This window comes from Asterias rubens, chromosome 14 (assembly GCF_902459465.1).
Source record: "Asterias rubens chromosome 14, eAstRub1.3, whole genome shotgun sequence".
In the NCBI taxonomy this organism is placed as follows: domain Eukaryota; kingdom Metazoa; phylum Echinodermata; class Asteroidea; order Forcipulatida; family Asteriidae; genus Asterias; species Asterias rubens.
The window spans coordinates 7702628-7720062 of NC_047075.1; the positions used below are offsets into that span (position 1 = coordinate 7702628).

Here is a 17435-nt window from a genome sequence, read left to right on the forward strand (position 1 = left end):
AAAATGTAAAGCATTTCATGGTATAATATATCAAGAGAAGTCTTTCACCATCACCTTCTGTAAACCCTGTAAGTTGTTTGTAAATAATTATGTGAATTTTTTTTTTTTCTGTACCGAAAGTGTATAATGGCTTTTAAGGGAAAATACACGGTTGGTAATTACTCGAAACAAATATTAACTTAAAAACTCACTTGGTAGCGAGCATTTGAGAGCTGTTGATAGTACAAAACATCGTGATGAGAAAGGGCTCCATTTGAAGTAGCATAGATTTTGAAAAAGGGGGTAATTTCTCACTAAAATAATAAAAGACTTCTAGCATTTTTATTCCTTTCTGAATGCACACAAATTCGTCAATAAAAGGGTGTTTATTTTTTCTTTCGTCATTTTCTCCCAACTCCGATGACCAATTGAGCTCAAATGTTCACAGGTTTGTTATTTTATGCCCATGTTGAGATACACCAAGTGAGAACACTGGTCTTTGACAATTACCAATAGTTGTTTTGTTGCCTTACCTTGTCCTTAATTTCAACGACATTTTGTGTGTCCCCCCCCCCTGCAATTATGTTATGCCATATAGGCTCTACTAACAAATTATTTGCTTTTGCAATGTGTGTAAGTTTTGTAAAACGGCGTTAAAGGCAGTGGACACTATTGGTAATTGTCAAAGACTAGCCTTCACAGTTGGTGTATCTCAACGTATGCATAACATAACAAACCTGTGAACATTTGAGCTCAATCGGTCATCGAAGTTGCGAGATAATGGTGAAAGAAAAAAATAACCCTTGTCACACGAAGTTGTGTGCATTTAGATGGTTGATTTTGAGACCTCAAGTTTTAAATCTGAGGTCTCGAAATCAAATTCGTGGAAATTACTTTATTCTCGAAAACTATGGCAATTCAGATGGAGCCGTTTCTCACAATGTTTAATACAACCAACCTCTCCCCATTACTCGTCACCAAGAAAGGTGTCTTGCCAATAATTAATTTGAGTATATACCAATAGTGTCCACTGCCTTTAATCCCCTTTTTATACCATGGCCATAAGATAAATCTCTACTCACTGTGAATGAAGCTGTTTGTAATAATTACACGTAGAAGTTTCAGCTGCATTTAGTCGTCAAGTTTTTGTTGTTGAAATTATGTTAGTAAATTCTCAAATCTTGTAAAAATACAGCAAATCGGCAATAATATTTTAAGGGAAGCCTTCTTTCATCCTTATCTTCAAACCGTGCAAACTTTATTTCAATCTGTGGACATTGTGTTTTGTGTTGTACACAAGTTACCCAAACCCTTTACTAGAGATTCGTCAGATGCCGCGATTTGTAAATTTGAATAACAACCCATTCAATTCAACTCAGTACAATCAAACAAAAGTATCATTCTTATCAAAGACTAGTCTTCACAGTTGGTGTATCTCAATATGCATATAATAACAATCCTGTGAAAATAATTTGAGCTCAATCGCTCGTCGACGTTAGGAGATATTAATGAAAGAAAAAACCACCCTTGTCGCACCATGGTCACGCGAAGTTGTGTGCTTTCAGATGCTTGATTTCGAGACCTCAAATTCTAAATCTGAGGTCTCGAAATCAAATTTGTGGAAAACTACTTCTTTCTCGAAAACAACGTCACTTCAGAGCGAGCTGTTTCTCATAATATTTCATACTATCAACCTCTCCCTGTTACTCGTAATAAAAGAAAGGTACTATGACAACAATCATTTTGAGTAATTACCAAAAGTGTCCACTGCCTTTAATTAGTTGGCCAACTCCTTATAAAGAACAATAACAGTTATTACCAGAATGTGACAAAATTATACGATTATTAAAAACTAACAATTATTGTTTTGACAACATGCAACATTTGATGAATGAATAAATAAAAAAAATAATGAATTGTCTCGATCACTTACCATTCGAAACACAACTTGCCATCTGCATCCCGAATATAAACCACACGGTGATGACAGTATGTATGACCAACCGATATTGCCCTCCCCCTGCCATGACTCTGTCCGTATACTCTGATCGCACTGTGGGATAGAGAAAGAGTATACATCAACATACTATAAGATAGACTTCTGGACAAGTCGTTAATGATCTGCCGCACGGTGAGATAGTCGTGTTGTGTACTGCTCTCGCGAGATCACTGCTCTCGCGCGAACTCCTGTTTGCCGACTTCTACTCATGGGACCGTAGTCGTGAGATCAGTGGGTGCGTTCGTTTAGCTTCCCTGGGTCGACCCCGGTGTGTGGCGGTTTTTTTTCCAGGACGAACGTGTGCAGATAATTACCCACGTTCGTCCTGGAAGTATAAACCGCCACACACCGGGGTCGACCCAGGGAAGCTAAACGAACGCACCCTGTAGTCGCGAGGTGACAACAGTCTTGCGACAATACCACGGGAATCGCGGGAGATACGGAATAGAGTCGGAACGCTATCACCGCAACAGCAGCTTAACGACTAGTCCACAAGTCTACTTGCTATTATGAAGTGTTCGTTCAAATCACTGATAGTAACCCGGGCTCTATACGTCCATCCAATATACGCACCACCGGTTATTAAAACTGACATCACTGAACGAAGAAGCGCGGTTTGAGAACGTATCATTCCAACCGTTATTCAGATTCCTAAACAGTGACATGGAAAAAAGGTTAATTTTGAAGAAACAAAATCAGCGAAATAATTTAACTTGATGTTATTTAAGTGTATGTACCACTGGTTATTAAAACTGACATTACTGAACGAAGATGCGCGGTCAGAGAACCTATCAATCCAAACCGATACTCAGAATTTTTAAACAGTGAACTGGATATGAGATAAATAGTATTTAATTTAAAAGAAAATAAATCAGCCAAGAAATCTAACCTGTAAACACGACACGTGACGTGTTTTCCACCAATCAATTGAATATGCGTGGAGACGACCATTTTGGAAACATTGCAGCGAACCGTTGCTGCGAAGTATCCCAAAATCATCCAATAATTATAAATATAGGACTCGCTATATAGATTATCACAGCGGCAAATACAATGGCAAATAAAGCATGGTTAGTGACGTATTATTCAATGATCACATTATTGAGTGATCGGTTTACTTACAAGTTCAATAAGCTTGTATTTTTAAACAGTGATATGCCATACTTTGTAAGCATTATCCACTTCAATCGTGATTTTTGGACAGAGTTAGGAATAAAATAGTCATAATTCCCCAAACGTGCGTGATTAGAGATATTACACGAAGGCTTGCACACGTTCGGCCATGACAGGGTAACTACTTTTAAAAAAATGACGACAAGTAAAAAAGATTGAGTGTTTTAAAGGCACTGTAGACTATTGGTAATTACTCGAAAATAATTGTTAGCATAAAAACTTACTGGTTAACGATCATTGGGGAGGGGTTGATAGTGTAAAGCATTGTGAGGAACGGCTCCCTCTGAGGTAAAGGTTGTGTTGGCGAAAGAAGTAATTTCTCACTAAAATGTTTGAATATTCGAGACCTCTGAGATCACGAATTAAACAACTGAAAACACACAAGTTCTAAATCTGAGATCTCCAAATCAAATTCGGGGAAAATTGATTCTTTATCGAAAACTTCATTACTTCAGAGGGAGCCGTTTCTCACAATGTTTTATACTATCAACCTCTCCCCATTACTAGTTACCAAGAAAAGTTTTATACTAATAATTATTTTGAGTAATTACCAATAGTGTCCACTGCCTTTAATGTGGTCGTGACTATAGAGTCTTAATGCAACGCTTTGAGGCATGGCTGAAGTCACTCCATAGTCAGACTGTACCTCATCTTAAACGGATATCCAATGCATCAAATATTGCTCATTTCTCTTGGAAAGTCATTAAAAAGCACGCCCTTTTGCCATTTCATGGTCTTTATAGATGCTTTTAAGAAAAACAACCGTAGGCATGTAACCTTGCCTGTTCGCAATTAAGACATGTTTCAAAAGTAAGATGCATACAAAGAAGCACGTCCCATAAGAAAGACATTGTTTTTTTTTTGTGGAGGAACAAACAAAATTGTTGCCAATTTGGCCAACAAAATTATTATGAATCAACCATTTGTTTTTATACTGCAATATTTTTGAATTAAAGTAATCAAAAAGGGAACTGTGTAGAGCGCAAACAGTTGCAGATCAGCTCCGCTTAAATGCGCTGAATATTATAATTGTTCTTATTACAAAACAAAAAATTAAAAATTATTCCAAGAACGAAACACACCTCATACCCTGGGGAAGGGTTACTCTCTTAAAGACAGTGGACACTATTGGTAATGCCAAAGACCAGTCTTCTCACTTGGTGTATCTCAACATGCATAAAATAACAAACCTGTGGAAGTTTGAGCTCAATTGGTCGTCGAAGTTGCAAGATAACTATGAAATAAAAACACCCCTGTCACACTGAGTTGTGTGCTTTCAGATGCTTGATTTCGAGACTTCAAATTCAAAACTTGAGGTCTCGAAATCAAATTCGTGGAAAATTACTTCTTTCTCGAAAACTACGTCACTTCAGAGGGAGCCGTTTCTCACACTGTACTATACCATCAACCCCCATTACTCGTTACCAAGTGAGGTTTTATGCTGATAATTATTTTGAGTAATTACCAACAGTGTCCACTGCCTTTAATGTAACAGAGTGAAGAAAAAAAACACATTCGTTTTGTCCGCCTTGCAAAGAACCATATGGCGGACAACTCTTTTTTGAGTGAAAAGTGGGTTATTCATGAACGAGAATCAAAGAGCGGTGACTAAGTCTTGAATGTTTCGTTTAAAGGCAGTGGACACTATTGGTAATTACTCAAAACAATTATCCGCATTAGACCATACTTAGTAACGAGTAATGAAGATCTGGTGGTAGTATAAAACATTATGAGAAACGGCTCCCTCTGAAGTAACGTAGTTTTTGAGGAAGAAGTACATTTCTCACTCAAATATCTGAACTGAATTGGATACCTCAGCTGAGGTCTCGAAATCAAACATCTAAAGGCACACGACTTTGTGCGACAAGGTTTATTTTCTTCCATAATTCTCTCGCAACTTCGACGATCAACTGAGTTCAAATGTCACAGTTTTGTTGTTTTATGCATAATATTGCGACACACCAAGTGAAAAGACTGGTCTGTGCAAATTACCAAAGTTATGTTCAGTGCCTTTAAAGGATTTGGGTACTTTTTCAAAATGTCTATATATTTACATTAAACTTACATGGTTTGAAGATAATGATAGTGGAAAGCTTCCCTTCAAATATCACTTACTGAGGTGCTGTAGTTTTTGAGAAATGAGTATAAAAAATGTCATGAAAATACGTTTGTAAATGATTAAAATAATTTTTGTCTCAGAAGACGAACATTATTTTCATGACATTGTTTTACTCATTTCCCCAAAACTACCGCACCTCAGCACGTTATATTTTCAGGGAAGCTTTCTACTATCATTATCTTCAAACTGTGTAAGTTTAGTGTGAATCTGTGGACATTTGTGTTTGTTGTCCTATAAAAGTTACGTAGGCTCTCTTAAACCTTGCAGAGTGGAAGTGTCGTGGCCGAGCGGTTAAGAGCACCGAATTCAAACTCTGGTGTTTCTGATCAGCAGAGTGTGGGTTCGAATCCCCAGCCGTGACACCTGTGTCCTTAAGCAAGACACATTTGCTTCATCCTTCGGATGGGACGTAAAGCCGTTGGTCCCATGTGTTGTTTAAACGCATGTAAAAGAACCCAGTGCACTTGTCGAAAAGAGAAGGGGTTCGCCTAGGTGTTCCTGGCTGGATTGGCAGCATATTGCGCCACAGCACCTTGTAAACCATTACATTGTGCGTAAGGATTAGGTCTTATATTATCTCAAAAATCGCCCCCACTCCTTGCAGTAATAATACCTGGCGCTTTGTATCCTTTGGCAAAAGGCGCGTTACAAATACGGTTATTATTATTATTATTATATTTTGGTCGTAGCCGTGCGATAAAAGACATCGCCTTCGGCTCGATTTCCGTACGGCACGGCCGCAACCCCGCCAGGCTTAAAGCTTGCTCTTCAAGACATCGTCTCGCTCTTTTGTTCCCTTACCAAATCTTATTGTCAAGGTATTCAGCGAGTCGATGAAAACATTTCGGATTAAGGCGCGAGATAAATAATTAGTGATTTTGTAATGTGATGGTCTACGATATAAAAAAAAAAAACAGTGTCTAGACTGTATGTAATGAGACAAGCCAGCAGTGATTTAAAGTGCAAAGTTCGAGAAAAAAAAATTAAAAAAATTATACACTTTTTAAACGGCTGCCGAATGAAAATGATGTGAATCTGGGAGAAATGGTTGATATGTATGGATGGCTTTATGGACTCGACTTTCATAAGACACCAATAAGTCAAAAGGAAAATGATTTATGATTGGGTGAGCATTGCTCACTTTTGTGAAGGGTATCAAAATTAGGTTTCGAAGTTATAGGCCTTCATTTATTTGAGATGTATAAGTTCGTTGTAGCTTACAAAATTCAATTCACTCCAGGAAGTCGGCTACCTATTCTTCAGTGAGCAGTGCTCACCCAACCATGAAATATTTTTCGGACTTTTTTGTGTCATGAAAGTTCAACCCATAAGCTACGCCAACATCTCCACTTTTCCCCCAAGAATCATTATTTTTTTGGGTCGGCAGCCATTTCAAAAGTGTATAGTTTTTTTTGAGACACGGTTTACATACAGAGAACAATGAAAATAACAAAAAGGAATGAATTATTTTACAGAATATGTATGTAGTGGCTGTATAGTGGTGTAATGACACTGAAAGTTACTGTCGTTTCAATAAAATACATATATCACTTTTAATTTGTATCGCTGCTTTAGTTTATGTTTTGATAAAAGAACAAGGGTACCTTTTGGCATAACAAAGAACAACAGAGACTTGGCTTTATGTTAACATGGTCTATCATGAACTACTGTTTTTAGTCTGCAGGGTTGGGTCACCGTTGATATTTGTTTGAATTCATAAGGGAGGCGGGCACGTTCACAGTAGAGACGGCAAAACAAAAAATATAGAATGCTATTGTTTTTCTTGCATAAAGAAAATATCCCTTCCCCGATATTAAAATGACTTTTGGAAATGGAGGGCATGTCAATATGAACCATATTCAGACGTATTTTGACTAAAGTTTTGTTTCCCGATTTCATGATTGTTTATCAAAAAAACTCAAAATATAGCCCAAACAGAGCATTGGTCTACCTCACAATTTTGCGGGGTGGGGTTACAGGTCGGAACGGTTGTCGGAACTCAGAGGGAGCCGTTTCTCACAATGTTTTTTTTTTACTATCAACCTCTCCCCATTACTCGTTACCAAGTAAGGTTTTATGGCAACAATTATTTTGGGTAATTACCAATAGCGTCCACTGCTTTAATATAATTATAATTATTACCGTTGAAACGTCTGTACATTGTATTGCTGTTAAATGATCTGGCATACATATTTAATTATTGCACATTTTGTTTCTTCTTTTTCTTTTCAACTGCATGCTTAACTGTTCTGTCGACATGACATATAAATTCCCATTGAAGTGAATTGAATTGCATAGGATTTGAAACCGTGCACAGTAAGTGCACAGTCAGGTTTGAGGCTACACCATCTTTTGTCAATATCAACCAACTTCAGGCACGTAATTTCTCGGTTTTGGTTTGTTTCTGGTTTTCAGGATGTTCTTCAAACGGACGTCTTCTTACTCGAAACGGTCATCAACCTTCTGACTAGATTAGTCTGCATTTAGATGGCTCCGAGATTGGAAGGGAAACTGTCGTCACAGTTAAACCGTAAGTCCAATTGACGTATGTATAGTTTCGTGTCATTATTTCCATTGGCTGCCGCTTCCCAATTTGTATCGTAAACTTGGGTGGTATCCCCGGCATTGCTACACGGCAGTTCACGGTTGCAGAGCTTCTTATTGGAACCCAAATAAAGATATTGACAAAATAGGGAGACTGCCAACATAGGGCTAGGTATAGCTCAATGGGTTCTAGCGAAGGCACGTTAATCCGGAGATCTTTGCACGGCCACGATCCTACCGGTTTTAAACGGCAATTTAATAACTCGTCTGTACCCTTTTATACCCTTATTTAAAAATAAATTATAATTCATCAGATTTCATTCCTGCATATTATTGTTTATATACTTGTATCCAAACAGTTCATGGTTGTCTAAAAACAACAAACGGATAGACGATTAAAGTGTATTTGTTTTAATAACATAACAACGACAACCCCCCAGAGACAGAATCCATTCTAAAGCCTGACAAAGACCATATCAAAATTACCTCTCAATCTTCGATTTGTTCCTTGTGTGTGTTTTGCTGAAGTCGAATTAACCACGTAGGCCTGAACAAACGTGCACAAAATCACTACAAGGGTTTTAATTAGTTGACTTTGATCAAATGTCTTGTTTTGATACGTTGTTTGAATGTGTATACGTTTTTTTGTGGAGTAAGATTCAAAAGATTTCACAAAGAGTTAGGACTCGTCCTATCTCGAGTTAGGACGAGTTACTCGTCCTAACTTAGGATTAATCTTAAGGTCTGCATGCTACAGTGCAGGGTTGGGACTCGTCCTAAGTCCTAAGATTAGTCTTAAGTTAGGAAGAGTTTTGTGAAATCGACGGATGAACGCAAACACATCAATGCATCAAAGGTGTTATTTATTACACTGTTTAGCCCAATTTGTTTTATTGTTCACAGTGGGAATACTTGTCTTCGATAATTACCAAACGTGTCCAGTGCCTTTAATCCAGGTCAGTGCACAAGATTACAGACAACGTTTTCTGATTTTTTTTCAGTACTTGACTGACCCAAGAAACCAGTGGCAGTGGGTGTCAAACTTAAACATGTTTTTTTTGTCACACCCGGCATAAAAACAAAATTGTGTACACATATTATTCCATCTGTTAAAAAAAAAAAAAAAAAAAAAAACACCTTTAAGCCGGGCCAACGAACTCTTGTGATAACGTCAACTGATTTTTCACGGCATTTGACTGATCCAACAAACCGATGCCAGAGAGATGACTAATTTTATCATTTGTTTTGTGTCAACCGAAAAAAATGCATTTACCATCTGAAAATACCTTCAAAACTTGTCAACGCACAACTACAGATAACGTCAATTGATTTTTTTCACAGCATTTGGTTGACCAAAGAAACCAATGGCTGTTGTGACAAATTTTATAATTTTTGTTGTCTCACCTTAACGAAAAAAAGAAAGAAAAAAAAACTCCCGAAGATAATTCCGGCTGATGATAGCAAAGTTCACAAGCCGGGGTGTTGTTTTCTTGAAACTCACGACTATCCGATTCGAAATCAATATTTTCAATTGAAATGATTTCTATAAAAGTGTTTAGGTGCAGACTCTCAAGTGTTTTTTTCCAAAGCTTGCTACTTCACAAAATCCGGATAAAGCATATCGATTATTTTACATGAATATTTTTTTTTCTGACGTATGTGTCTGTTGGGGTACTTCACACACAATGTTGTTTCAAACTAAAATAAAACACAATTGTGAAAATTGTCAATGATCCAAGTGTCGTTATGGGTCGAACTTAAACTGTGATTGGTTGATTGATAGTTGGTAGTTAATTGGTTTAAGATGACTTACAATGTGTTGAAAAGAGTAGAAAGAAAAACAAATGTTTAAAACTAGTAAAATAATGTGTTTTTTCTTTTGTTAGAGTAACTCAATACATGGTTTGGGCTGGCAAAACACTTCTGGCAACGTACGCACTTTATCTAATGCCCTATATACACGAATCGACAAATCTGTTAAAGTTTGAAATCGATACGCTGTCTGGATAAGATAAAAAAAAAAGGAAAGACAAAAACGCTTACTCGGCGATCAACTCCAAACGAGAAATTAGTTTAATTTGATTCTCATCAAATAATAAGACATTTCAGACAGTACATGAACTTTTGAATAGAGATAAGACAGAACAGAGAGTGGGGCACGTAGATGTAAAAAGTCCGTGTAGGCCTATGCACCTAAAAATAACAATAAAAATAAAAACCCATTTTTAGTGCTGTTCACAACTGCAGGGTGTCTCAAAGTGCTTCACATTATTACCACTGGTCACTGGGCCTTAATTCATTCCTTAAACCATCTCAGCTCCCTGGTGGGGAGTAGGCTATGCAGCCTGTGCAACATTAATATGCGCTACTCGGCTAAACCAATCACAAGAACCATCTCTGCCCTCGCAGGTACCCATTTACCCCTGGGTGGAGAGAAGCAATTATAGTTAAGTGTCTTGCTCAGGGACACAAGTGTAACGACTGGGATTTGAATTCACACTCTGCTGAACCGAAACACCACGGCCCAATTTCATAGAGCTGCTAAGCACAACAATTTGCTGAGCATGAAATGTCTTACTTGATAAAAACAGGGTTACCAACCAAAATCCACGTGATTTGCAGGATAAGCAAACAACAGCTGGATACCAGTAAACATGGAAAATGCAACAACTTGAAACTTGGTTGGTAATCCTGTTTTTATCAAGGAAGAAATGTCATGCTAAGCAAATTTGTGTGCTTAGCAGCTCCTTGAAATTAGGCCCTGAGCTTGAGCTTGGTACTATTAGGCCGTGTCCGAAACGGCGACTTCGGCTACAGCTACGGCTAGATCGCGCGCGTCTGCCTATTCTTCAACACTGGTAGACGCGCTGATCTAGACGTAGCTGTAGCCGAAGTCGCCGTTTCGGACACGGCATTATCCGCTCGGCCACAAAATCCAAAATGTCTTTAGTAGAGTGTCATGGCCGATTGGTTAAGAGCATCGAATTCAAGGCTTGGTGCTAATTCACCGGAGTGTGGGTTCGAAACCCGGTCATGACACTTGTGTCCTTGAGCAAGATACTTTACTATAATTGCTTCTCTTCACCCAGGGGAATAAATGGGTACCTGCGAGGGTAGAGGTTGATATTGTGAATGAAAAAGCCTTTGGAGCGATATAAACTGTTGCCCAGTGTCTCCCAAGGAAGCTGAGAAACATTTAAAAAAAAAGATGTTATTGGCCCTATGACCAGCCGTCGATTACACCAAACTCTTCCTAACTTAGGATTAATCTTAGGACTTAGGACGAGTTTAGTCCCGCATCCAAAAACGTAGGAAGCATTGAACCCATCCTAAGTTAGGACGGGTTACTCGTCCTAACCTGAATTAGGATTAATCCTAGCGTTTTGTGAAATTGGCTGAGGGGCACTTAAAAGCGCATTGATACGGTTATTGTGAAAATAATGCGCTTTATAAGGATTGGTTATTATTAGTTTTGATGGCCAAGGAACTGCCGATCTTTCATGTTATATTAAAAATAATAATAATAATAATAATAAACGAGACTTATAAAGCGCATTTTACAAAATTCAATGCGCTGGAAGAGTGCTACGGAAAAGACGATTATGAGAATAGATGTGTTTTTAATTTACTCTTGAATGTCTGGAGTGTGTTGGTGTTCCGAATATGACTTGGTAGGGCGTTCCAGCATGTTGTGGCGAGAAAGAGAGAGTGACAGACTTTTGATGTGCTTGGGTGAGATCTTGAGTGATACAGGGTGTGAAACACTTCTAAAGGCACTCGTATTGAATTTGGTTCTTGACTGGGGCTAATGAAGCGGTATAGGTGTTGGAGTGATGTGATGGGTTGATGCTGAACGGGTGAACTCTTGAGATGGATGAGACTAACGTATAAGTGACGGCTAGGTCAAAGGGCAAAGTGTGTGTTAGTTGGAACCCGGTATAGAAAGTAAGCTGACAAGCGTGTACAGTCTAGCTCTCTTGTATATGTATATCACGGTCTGTTTGATCTGTAGCCCACAGTGTTCACAGTAACCTGGGCCCAATTTCATAGCGCTGCTTAACGGTAAGCAAATTTGCGTGTAGCAAAAATATTGCTTAAGCCTAAGCGTATTTCACAGGTTGCATGTTTACCGTGGATTTGCATTGTGACGTCATTTATTTTCGTGCGGTAAGCACCGGAAGGTTAGCATGCCTTTTCGGCCGCTAAGCAGCGCTATGAAATTAGGCCCCGAAGAACACCTTTAATAATATAACAACGTCTCCTGAGATGGGTGAATCTAACGTAGAAGTGATGGATATAGGTCAAAGGGCAAAGTGTGTGTTAGTTGACACCCGATACATAAGCACAGCCGACGAGCGTCTAATTCGAACTCGAACGTTCTGTTGATCTGTATTAGTGTCAAAGTAATCGCAGAGTGATATGCTGAAGAACACTTCACACATGAAGACCCTTTAGGGGACACCTATAGAAACGTCGATACGGAGCATTTACATTGACAAGTATACTTAAGGAGGTTTGCGGAAGGACAAAATGAGTAAATCTCTTTTAAAAGGAACTGGTGGTGTAAAACTATTTAAACATTAGGTCGAATCACACACAGTTTTCAAATGCTACTTATTTTATTGTAATAATTGGTATCAGCAGCAATTTGACTTCAGAAATATTAAGTAGCTGTAACAACTCGACATAAGAATGATTGGTACATGTACCAACATAAAACATTGGACTATGGTTTGTAACTATAATTATGTTTCGTATCTGTACCAACTCGACATAAGAGGGACCTGTTTCTCACCATGTTTTATACTATCAACAGCTCCCCATTACTCGTTACCAAATAAGGTTTTAATGTTGATCATTATGTTGAGTAATTATACCAATAGTGTCTGTGCACTTCCTTTAACCTAGGATTACACACACAAAAATTACCAACTCCACATTAAATGCACGGAATAGTAGGTATCGTCAGAAAAAGTCAAAACTCGTTGTCTGCGTCAACTCAACTTGAGAAGTTATCGATATTTTGTTATGGCATACATTAATAAGTAAAACGATTTTGCTGAGTGAAGTTTAGATTAAGATTAACCTACATTTCGTATTTAGTTTGATGACAAATTGCGGCTCCGTTTCATATGTAATTGATATGGATACAAATAAAAATGAGTCCGTAGTCTCGGATGGCGGCGATACTAATGGCATCTGATTTCACATTACCATCATTGTAGAAGCTTACAAGGTATCGCAGGGAAACAAGTTAAGGGAACATGACCGAATTTGTTGGAAAAAAGTTGCTGGCAGTGTAAGTACTTTATGTAATTTAACATATAAATAAACTGAACAATCTGTAGAAGTTCGAGATCGATCGGCCATCTGGGTCACGAGAGAATAGTGGAAAACGATTACTTTTGCATTGCATCGATGCCAAATGCAAATTATTAAAACGCTCACTGAGCGATTAACTCAATACGCGCAATTATATTTATTTCTCATCAAATATGACCTTTCAGACAGAAATATTTCAAGGGATGTTTTCAACTATCATCATCAATAGACCGTGTACGTTTGATATAAATCTGTGATCTTCACAATTTGTGTTTGTTACCAATTATGTAATGTTCGTTCAAGGTAATTATTTCATTCATAAACGTAGTTCAAGCAGGGCCACATTTTGGTTTTTTTAACACATAATATTGTTAATCAATACCGGACATGGTCCATACTCAGTTTGTTTTTCTGGTTTTTGTTTTATGAAGAGCCACACTTCCGCACAGATACATTCAATACGTTGCATACTACGTATAATACACTTTCGGAACAGAAAAAGTAATAATAATAGTTCACAGATTTACAAATAACTTACAGGGTTTACAGAAGGTAATTGCAAAAGACTTCTCTTAAAATATGTGACCCACTCTGTGAAAATGAGCCACATGTCGCCTAATGCAATATTAAGTTATGGACAGTTTAATGTGGAAAATGTATAATAATAAAATAAACTAAAATCTTTTTAAGATCTTTAGTTGCATGGTTAACCTTTAGAACACTTACTTTTAGGCAATAAAGCTATGAATACAACAATTGTGTGTTCATACTTATGTCGTATTTGTATCATTGTGCACACAATGGTATTTTAAAATATCATTTTACTTGTAATTCGTTTTTCACAAAAAAAACGGTGTAGTGGCTAATTTCAAACGGGAGTAACTCAGCAACGCGATACACCCCAAAGCTTAGACACATACCAAATTACAGCCATGCATATAACTCAATTCCTGAAATTGCCCACATCTGACTCATTTACACAGAGCGAGTCACATATTATTCCATGCAATGCTTTACTGTTTAAGAAAACATTAAAACAGTTATCAATTCTCGACACCGAGAATTACGGATTTATAGTAAACACGGCGAAACTTGCGGAAACAAGGGTGGGTTTTCCCCGTTTGTTAATTTATATTTAAGTTGTGATACACGAAGTGTGGGCCTTTGGACAATACTGTTTTACCGAAAGTGTCCAATGGCTTTAAGAGGGCAAAACTTAGAAGTACGGCCTTCTTAAACTCCTCTTATTAAACTAGTTTTTACCATCAAGTGCATTGACAAGTTCTTTTCAAATTGATTGAACTCGTACTGATACAAAATGTACCTGTCGTGCTGCTTAGTTTAGCTTAGCAGAAATTTGTTAAGCGTTACTTTCTGCTGTTTTATTTTAGCAACGTTAAGGATTTTGGTCCAGCTATTTTTCATGTATTAAACTAGGTTTAGCCATCAAATGATTTGACAGGCTCATCTGAAACTGATGAGAAAACTGAACTATAACAAACTGTAACTGGTGTCCTTCTTAGTTTTGCTTAGTCAAAAAAGTTACTCTCTGCTTAGCAGCTTTAAGGAATCGGCCCCAGCTAGTATTCATGTATTAAACTAGATATAGCCATCAAGTGACTTGATAGGCTCATCTCAAACTGATGACAAAACTGAACTATAACAAACTGTAACTGGTGTCCTTCTTAGTTTTGCTTAGTAAAAAAAGTTACTCTCTGCTTAGCAGCTTTAAGGAATCGGCCCCAGCTAGTACTCATGTATTAAACTAGATATAGCCATCAAGTGACTTGACAGGCTCATCTCAAATTGATGAGATACACCGAACCATGATTAAGTAGTTCTTCCAAGAGAGCTGGAATATTTATCTAGACATCAGCTGCCACCTCTTGCTCGGAAACCCCTTCTCTCTGGCGGATGAACCTCCGTCAGTTTAATGTTGTTCTTACTCTTCAATAAATTGGCAAGTGACGCTTCAACAGTTATTTTGTTATCATGTCCTGCGTTCAGGAGTGATCAATCCACTTTAGACGAGTTCTAAATACGGTGTCTGAGAAGGACCATTCTGCAATTAATCTTCTTTAGCTAAGTTCAAACTATACAGTGTCTGAGAAAGACCTAACTACAGTGAATCTCCATTAGCCGAGTTCAAAGTACGGTGTCTGAGAACCACCATTCCACAATGAATCTTGCTCAACCGAGTTTAAACTACGGTGTTTGTCAAAGACCAATCCGAAAAAAAAAATTGTGACGTTTCATGGCCTATCGGTTAAGAGCACCGGATTTAAGAGTGTGAGTTCAAGACACAAGGTCTTTAAGCACTTAACCATGATGCTTCGTCCTTCGCAAATGACGTTAAGCCGTTGGTCCCGTGTGTTGTGTAACGTACGTAAAATACATGCAAATTGCACTTACCGAAAAGGGGTTCGCCCCGGTGTTCTTAGGCCCAATGTCATACAGCTGCTAAGCACACAAAATTTTCTAAGCATGACATTTTTTCCCTTGATAAAAACAGGACTTCCAACCAAATGTCCACATGATTTTGAAAATCAGTTGCAAGCAATATGAAACAGATGGACATTTGGTGAGTAGTCCTATTTTTATTAAAGAAGAAATTTCATGCTGAGCAACTGTTTGTGCCTAGCAGCTCTATGAGGTTTGATTGACACTTGAGAGCATATTGGACCACAGCACCTTGTCAAAGGACTTCCGCAAATATAACAGTTCAAGCGTAGTCGCACTATTTTCTTCCTCTGTGGTCCCACATACTTTGCAGGAAATACTGTATGTAAATTCGCCTTGAACGTCACTGAGTGACGGTTATGCGAGCTTTAATAGGAAGCCATTATTTTTATTATCCTTAAACATGTTTTCACAACGATCAGCGGTCGGAAATCCAGGCTAGCGTGTCTAATTGACTCTCTGATGATACACCATTCGTTTTTGCACCTTAGTTCAGGTTCATAAACTCTCATGTTTTTCTTGGGGAAACGAATGAAAACATTGGCTGGAAATGGTTAAACGGAAGGACGTGTTAAAAGTCAACAAGGAGATAGAAGCTCGATCGATGTCAGTCAAGAGATACGGTAGTTGTCATAATATGCAGCTTAAAGGCCCTGAACAATATTGGTAATCACTCCAATTAATTGTTACCATGAAACTTTCCTGGTAACAAGCAATGGGAGCTCCCTGCTGATAGTATAACAAATTGCGAGAAACGGCCCCTCTGAAGTAACGTAGGTTTTGGGAAAGAAGTTCTCACTCAAAAAATGAAAGACTTCAGGCCTGAAGCCTTTGTAGGCAACTGAAACCCATCGATTTTGTTCAACATTCCCTTGCAACTTCGATGACCAATTGAGTCAAAATGTTCACAGATTTGTTATTTTAAGCATAATGATGGGATACCCCAAGTGTGATTACTTGTCTTTAAAGGCAGTGGACACTGTTGGTAATTACTCAAACATTTATTAGCAAAGTCTTGAAACCTCTGGGGAGAGGTTGGTAATATAAAACACTAAGAGAAACGGCTCCCTCTGAAGTAACGTAGTTTTCGAGAAAGGGGAAATTTTCTAGGAATTTGATTTCGATCCCTCATATTTAGAATTTGAGGTCTCGAAATCAAGCATCTGAAAGCACACAACTTCATGTGACAAGGGTGTTTTTTCTTTCATTATTATCTCGCAAGTTCGATGACCGATTGAGCTCAAATGTACACAGGTTTGCTAATTTATGCTTATGTTGAGATTTACGAACTGTGAAGGCTAGTCTTTGACAATTACTAATAGTGTTCACTGCCTTAAGCAAGAAATTTTACCGTATATCATTACATTACAAATAACATTCTTGGATTTGACCGGAAGTAGCCCCAAAACTGATTCATCTAAGTTGCAAATTATTACAAATAAATTTTTACAATCCAAATTTTCATTTTCTTATAATCTGCTCACTATCTATTTAACAAATACAACTGAGATGAAACTTGTTTTATTACTGTGAACATTAATCTTACCGGTTGAGATTGAAGTCTAAAATTTCTGATAAACTAATCTTCACATAAATCAAAGTGAGAAAAAAGAAACCTGAGACTAATCGGTACTTATGCTACTTTGAACATTAATCTTGCCGGTAGACAGTGGAGACTGAACAGTTTTCAAAAAACCTCAGCACTTTCAGTATAACTTGATATTCGATCGTCAACTTTCAAGCATTACCCCTCCTGTTAAATTGAAACGAAAACATTACCCATTTTGATAAGAAAATTCAATACATTTTTCAATCACGTTGGAAAAACACAACCATTAT

The 17435-nt window shown here is 37.8% G+C and overlaps 1 long non-coding RNA gene across 1 annotated transcript in view; it reads right to left on the reverse strand.

The window, feature by feature from the left end:
- Positions 1-1903: 1903 nt before the first annotated feature.
- LOC117299407 overlaps positions 1904-17435 on the reverse strand; it is a 42949-nt gene continuing 27417 nt past the window's right edge. The window contains exon 3 of the long non-coding RNA XR_004520071.1: positions 1904-2032. This is a non-coding gene — a long non-coding RNA (uncharacterized LOC117299407). The remainder of the gene's footprint in view (positions 2033-17435) is intronic.